We start from the raw sequence: 7,946 nt of genomic DNA, 5'->3' as shown, positions 1-7,946 counted from the left end.
CCCCTTAAGCTTAGAGTCTTAGTTATGTTGGCCACTGACAGTTTAAGTGGCTTGCCTAGGGTCCCATAGTCTGTGTCTAAGAGAAAACTTGAACAAAAGTATTCCTGACAGTGTTTGTCTCTATCCAGTATGCCACAATGCTTCTCTTTAAATTTAAGAGAAATTTAAATCATCCTCGTGATGGTGAACTGCTAATTGGGCATACTACTAGAGATTACAACTGACCAAATTGTATCTATAGATATTAATCGGTGATTTTTCCATTGAGCTGTTTTATACTTTCAGTATCTACGATTTACTCTTACCCCACTTTTGAGGTAAGGGAGAAACTAATAACCTTAATCTTTAGAAAGAATTTAGAGAATAATGACTAGTTTTAAAATAGATGCTAGCTGTTAACTTCTTTCTTCAAACTCTATCAGGAATATTTGTTGTTGACAAAGATGGATATGGAGCAGAAGGATTGTCATCTCTTTAATAAGTAGAATAGCTGCGGAATTCTCTATCACAACTTCCAGAATTTTGAACCTGGATGCAGGGTTTATCTATGAACTATGATCCTCCAGTTCTAGCCAAAAGAACTTTTCCAGATAATTGAAATCAATAGTCTTGGCTAAGAATAAAACAAAAAGTTTCTAAGGGAAGACTAGTTGCTTGGTTCATTGCTTTTATAATATCAGTTACTACAGTCAACTTAAAACAATCTATTCACCATGTTTCATCTTGAAAATGACAGAGTATAGAGAGCAATTCAGAACAATAAGGAAGACATATTGATGTGGTGTTTTCAAAACATAGAATGCACTTTTTTCAGTTGGCAACTTTCTACCCCCTCAAAATCCTTCTAACTTAAAATTGTTCCCCTAGATTAATTGGATGAGTTTATATTAAAAATAAAATATTAAGATAAAAAAGTTATTAATGAAACTTTTGCCCCTTACCCCTATGACATCATTTCTTATGACCCAGTTTCACATAGGCAGCCATAGGCTATTTTGGAGAATGATTGATTTACTCAGGGAGAAGCAGCTGTAAATACAGTGAGAAAAAAAATGTGTTCACAAAGAGAAAAACAAAGTCTTTTCAGAGGAACTTTCCTTGATGCTGTATAGATAAATATTTGCATATAAACTCATATTTGCTTGGTGTGTTTTTACAATCTGTTATTAAATAGATATGTACACATTACACACCTGCATATAATGTCCTGGCCCATGTTGTGTGTATGCCTAAGCAATACACACCCTTGTGTGCAGACAGTATACACATACATTTACATGCATATATATGAATTGCATCAAGGCAAGTCTCTTTATAGTGACATATAAATGCATATGGGCTTATGTATGTAAGTATGTATATATGGAAGAATGGATGAATGGTCAGAGTGGCATGCATAAACTGTTATCCAGGTGTGCCTTCACACCCAGACCACACTATAAACTTACTAATGCATGTATGTATAACTATACACATGCACAAAAGCAGGCATGCATGTGTGTATACACATATGTTTTTCCATGGCTTTCAAATAGGTATATATATATATATATATATATATATATATATATATATATATATATATATATGTGTGTGTGTGTGTGTGTGTGTGTGTGTGTGTGTATACACACACACACACACACACACACATATACTGTTCCATTCAACAAACTTTTAAAAAATGCACCAAGTGAATGTCAAGATATATAGATATCCCTCTTTGTGAATGATTTGTAAGCATTATCTGGAAGGATTATACAGCTTTTTAATTAATCCCTGCCCCAAAGAAACATTTTGCAGGTTTTTAAAGTGTGCATGATTTTGTTACTTATTCCTTCTAAAAATTCTATTCTTGTTGGGAAAACATTATTATTATTACTATTATTATTATAACAGTAGAAATCCTCAACTGAGAAAATTTAAAAATTGCATGCAAAACTTATTCTTTTTTTTAAGTTTTTGGACTGAATCTTCATATATCCATATATTTTAAACTTTTACATTGACCCAAATAAATCACCATCAAAATGTTCAGGATAAAAAAAATTAAAATAAAATTAGTCTAAATGAACTGATCTACAGTATCCTGCCAGATATACTCATCGCAATAACTGCTACAAATAAAGTAGAAGTAAAATGAATAAGAATTACCATAGTCACTTTTTCTAGCTATAATCATATGTCTTTAACTATGATATTATATAGTAGCATTCCTGGTGCTATAAAAACTCTTATTTCAACCAGATATACGTGGTGACTAAATAGTTCAAAGTTTGATCACTAGAATCCTTTTTTAAGTTTTAGTGGTTAGATTCATTACAGCACCCTTAAAGGTATTGAAATGAAGGTAAAGGAATTTCTGAGAAATTTCCATTTCTCAGAAAAAAAAATTCTGTCTGTCTGTCTGTCTGTCTATCTGTCTGTCTGTCTCTCAATAGCCAGGAGACACATATTCTAAGCAAGTTTTTGGTCTGTCCTCTAAGTATAGAAATTTGAGATAAGTTACATTTTTTATTACAAGAATTCTTATGGGGGGGGGAGAAAGAGAGAAAGAGAGAGAGAGAGAGAGAGAGAGAGAGAGAGAGAGAGAGAGAGAGAATTCACTTTACTGTTTCCTGTGTCTTGTGCTCTTATATAGCTTTTAATAAAAAAAAAAAAAGCAAAACAAAGGTAATCATTTGTCAATACAGTCTAATCACATCTCTATAAGGAAAGGTAGGATGATGCTTCAAAGCAAATTCTGCTTCTTTAAAGGGAAGAACTATTTTTGAAGTCATGTTTCTTAAATTGTAAGAGTGACCTCTAGTGCCTTACTTCTCTGTTATACTCCAGCAGTTCTTTGCTGCAATGCTTTGCTTTTTTTTAAGCAATTCATTTAGTTTTTAATACAATATGCAATGATAACCAAGGTGCTACTCAAGCATCATAGTCATGTGTAAATCATTGAAGTTTGCCAGGATCTGGAGTACTCCCAGAATGAAATTAGAATCTTAGAAAATGCCATGGCAGTTGCCTACAGGAGGTAAGTGTTCATTTTTTGCCCTGATATATACACTAGAGCATTGAACGAGCTACCATTACTGAATGACAACACAAGATCATTGTGGTAATGTCATATTAGTGATTGTCTTGTGCTCAGAGTTTCATTTATGCTTCTCCCCCTCATCACACCTCCCCAAGGTCTTAAGTATTGTAAAACGGTGAGTTACTACAAACTTCCTAGTTAACTGTTTAGTTGTTTTCCCCCAAACTGTCCCCTAGCTATACTGCAGTCATGTAATTCCTGAGCATTTCTACTAGCACTTTCTTGAAAGAGCCAATCACTCACATGTTTGGGGGGTGGGGGTGGGAAAGGAGGATGGAAGTCAGGCTTTCAAAGAAGAAATGATTATATTTTATCATTTTAAGCTGTGAACAAATTGATCATGAAAATCCCAGTTTCAGAGATTATTAACATTTCATTAAGAAAAATTCTGATTACTTTGCATTGCAAACCATTTTTTGAAAGACAACAATCCAGATCAACTTTTTGTAAATTATTATAAAATATTAACCCATTAATTTCTACCAAGTTTCTCTGAGAAGTATCCTCAGATTTGATTCACAGTGCTGGTATTTAAAGAGTGGGGGCTTATTAGGTGTTTATAGAATCCACAGATGTGTACACACAAATCACTCATAAACTAGGCTCTTAATGACAGATTGGAAAAGTACATCCAAAAAATTTAATTTCATTAAAGCCTGGATCATCAGCTACATTTCTTTTTCTTACATTAAAAAAAAAAACAAACTTTCTACTACTGGAAATGAGACCCCCTGTCTCAGGTACACCTGTGTAGCCAACAGAGCTCAATCTCCAATGTTTAGGTTTTCCTACATATGTTCTTCTTCTGAAGTATACAATAAATCAGTTATTAGAGTACTACTGTTATTCTAACGATACAGACAGATACTATTATACAAAACTGTATAACCTGCTAACGTCCTAGCTGATGCAGTATACTATAAAGTCTACCAGTTCTTTTCTGTTGGACATAATTCCTACAAAATGCAGTAGTCCTCAAAAGGAATAAATGAAGTCATTTGCATACTAGACTCTGGTTAAGAGGCTAATTTCAGATTTGACTAGAACTTGAGGTTTTTCAATGGATATTCAGAGGAGACAGAGTAAATATCATGCCTACAGACAAAAAAGTAAAAAAAAAAATACATCTACGTTTTAGACAAGAGAACCGGTGGGGGTGGTGATGGTGGTTTTGATGGTTGTAAACAGAGATTTCTTTTTAAAGGTTACCATTTAAACAGAAGATTTAGAAGAATGATTTGCTTTTTTTCAGAACATATTCTGAAATTCTAGCCAAAATAATAATAAAAATAATAATTAAGAAAAAATAGTAAACCTCAAAGTTTTTCAGATAGCCTGAAGTTTTAAAAATCATTTGTTTTACTTACATGCATTTCCTGCTACTACTGGGCTCCAATTTTGAATAGATAACAGAAGCAGGAGCTTGAGGAAGGCTTCAGTGACAGAATCCATGTTCATATTCATTGAGGCACCTAAAGAACCAGAGTATTAGGAAGCAGCTGCTCTCTTCAGTCCTATTTTTGTTCCTTTTTCTCTCTGCCTCCGTCGTCCTCGTCTCTCTCCCTCTCCCTTTTTTTCTTTCTCTCTCACTAAAGGCTTCTCAGAGCTCGGGCTCCTCAGTCAAAGGCACCCTGCATCCTCTCCAACATGCATACACACCTCCAAACCTGCTCCCCATTCCCTACCCCTCCCTAACAGCAACAATCCCTGAAGAGCAGCAGCAAAAAATCTCTCTTCCAATTTCTCAGAATCACTCAGGGCTAAACTGCTAGACTACTCTGTACAGCTTGGTTACTGAAGCTTCATGTTCATAATGTGTCCTGGACACCCCTTGTGGTGACAGGTAGGAAATGTGAGTCTATGATGAAAGCCAGACAATGAGATACAGCAGCCTGCACATTGGCATCGATATAGGCTCTCGCTGCTGTTTTTGCTCCCTCTGTGCTCCATTCATCATAATGAACACTTTGGGGGTGGGGAAAGGAAAGGATGGGGGAGGAGGAATGAAATATTCCCGATTCACTAGCCCATCTTCATCTTTCCTCCTTTTAATTGGCAGAATATTTCAAAGTACTGCAGCTTGGAGAAGCCATACATTATATCCTAGAGATAGTTAATGTTAATTCTGGTGGCATACAGGTACAACTGTCCTGTGTATTAGTCCAAATAATTCAGTTAGGAAAGAAGTAATCTAAGCAGTCTCAAAGAAAAAAAAATATCTTCATGGAGCTGTTTCTTTGAAAATTTGTTTTCTTTATATAAAAGGTGTCAGCATTTTTATTATATAAATTCCTGTTAGGGGAATAGAGTAATTCTTGGAAGAGATTTAAAAGCATAAGGTATTGACCTGCCTGGTACTTTTGTTATTTTGTTTCAGGATGGGGAGAGTCTAGTCAATTACATTAAATAGCTTTAATTTGATCAATAAAAAGTTCTAAAACATATGGTTACTCTGGAAATGTAATGACACTCTTCACTCAGATTTGTAATAAAAATTTCAGAAAAGCCAAAAAAGATAAAAAATATCATAGAAAGGGAAAATGTATACACTATTTAGTAGAAGTTAAAAAAAAATCCAGAAGAATGAAAGCTTCTGCATCTCAGACTATTTTGCTTTTCTTTGCCTGGCAATGTGTGCCTTTCAATAAAGACTTGTTGAATTGAATGACATCAAGACAGATGTTTAAAGGTCTTATGGGTGGAAAAACAAATTAAGAGTCAAAAGATCAAAGCGTTTGATAAAATTGTTAATATGATCTCGGTTCTTCATCTACGTGTAACCAGATGCTGTTTGACAAGCTACCACCTATCATCAAATGAAAGGTATAAAACAACTTCCTGTCTATACAACAAGGATACACAAATGAATAGAATTTTGCTATAAGGAAGAAATGGAAGTTCTTTCTGATACCTTACCTCATAAAGAGAGTATATAATGGACTTTGGCACATACATATTTTGATCAGTGTTACTATTCCCTCCACGAATACTTATCACAAATGCTCTGTCATTTTATTCTGCACAATTCATATCCTTCCTACATCCCATAATGCTCACTAGAGAACCAATACAGATGCTTTCCTCCTGTTCTTTTTAACATTTTAGCAGTAGTAGCATTTCATGTGGAATGTTGTTGGTCATTTGTTTGGTCACATCCAACACTTTGTGACCCCATGGTCACACCAGGTCCTTCATTCTTTTTTATTTTTGGATAATAGCACATCATGCTTTTTTTACCCTTTGATTTCATCTCAGATACTCCTTCGCACCCCTGAGTGACTATGGATTGGGACACATCTTAGTCCTTAAAATGAGCCCTTTCAAAAATGGAGTGCAGTAGTAGTAAGGGAAATAAGAGGAAATGAGAATGTGAGTGATTTGAGAGTATCAGTTATATACTCAGTGGTGCAGTGGTAGTGAAGTATCTAAGAAATGTCCCCTCCATCTATGAAATCAAAACCTAGGAAATAGGTGATGGTCTTCATAAGGACCCTGAAATACACATTTAAAAATGAAAATAGACTTCAAATATGCACTGCACTAAATTAAAAGGCATGAATAAGCTACATAATAAAAAGAGAACCAAATAAAGAAGTGTATTTTTTTCTCTTTCTGGTAACTGAAACTTATTCCCCATGTGCTAGGTTGATTGTTGTACCACATGAAATCAGAGTCAAATTCTAAATGGACCATTGTGCACATCCAAAGAAATACTCAGATATTTGATGGAAGACTTGGATATTCATATTTGATCAGGAAAAATAGTATTGACAACTTTAATGGTCTTTGTGGTAGCTTTTTGGAGGTCAGAAATCCGATAGAATAACAAGATGTCTTGTAAATTTTGAATTCTTGCCATCCATGTTCAGCCTATGTATTGACCATAGCATGTGAATGCAAATAAGACTGTGAAACCTCTTAAAATTTGTAAGCATTAAATCATCCTCATCAAATGCTATTTCAAACTTGAAGAGGGATTGCAAAGAAATTTATATTCAAGCATGGTAATGTTATATAAATCAATCAACAAGCATTTATTAAGCATCTAGGATACAGTATAGATATAGCATGAATTTGCATAGATATGTACAAAATAGATAACAAGTGATTTGGAGGAGGGCAGTTATTAAAATCCAGGGTGATAGGGGAAGGGTTCATGGAGAAAGTGGCTCTTTAACTGAGTCTCGAAACAAACCAGGAATTATGTGAAACAAAGGAAAATAGGATTCATTCTAGTCATGGGGAACAGCTCGGGCAAAGACAAGGAGGCAGAAGATGGAGTTATATATTCAAGGATTGGCATAAGGCAAATTTGGATGAACCACAGCATATGTAGTTAGGAATAATGTCTAATAAGTCTTGAAAGATAGGTTGGAGCCAGACTATTAAGGACTCTAAATGCCACATGGAGGAATTTAATTGCTAATAATAGTAGCTAACATTTATATAGCACTTACTATGAGCCAGGCATTGTGCTAAGCACTTTACAATTATTATCTCATTTAATTCTTACAAAAATCCTGGGAGGTAGGTGCTGTAATCATCCCGATTTAAAAGATGAGGAAACTGAGGCAAGCAAAGTTTAAATGATTTGCCAGAGTCTCGCATCTAGTAAGTGTCTGAGGTTGAATTTGAGATCAGGTCTTCCAGACTTCAAGGGAGCCCTTGAAAATATTTGGACTAGGTGAGTGACTTAATCAGATTTGTTCTTTAGGAACAAAGAATTTGGTAGCTGTGTGAAGAATGAAGGGGGGGCTACTTGAGGCAGGAGACACTTTTAGAGATTGTAGCAACAGCACGGGAAAGAAGTGATGAAGATGAGCCAAGATTGCATGAGCGGAGAGAGGGGAATGATTAGAGA

The sequence above is a fragment of the Trichosurus vulpecula genome, chromosome 1, assembly GCF_011100635.1.
Source record: "Trichosurus vulpecula isolate mTriVul1 chromosome 1, mTriVul1.pri, whole genome shotgun sequence".
NCBI lineage: Eukaryota > Metazoa > Chordata > Mammalia > Diprotodontia > Phalangeridae > Trichosurus > Trichosurus vulpecula.
The sequence above is the reverse complement of the archived record's forward strand: the minus strand, read 5'-3'. Positions refer to the sequence as shown.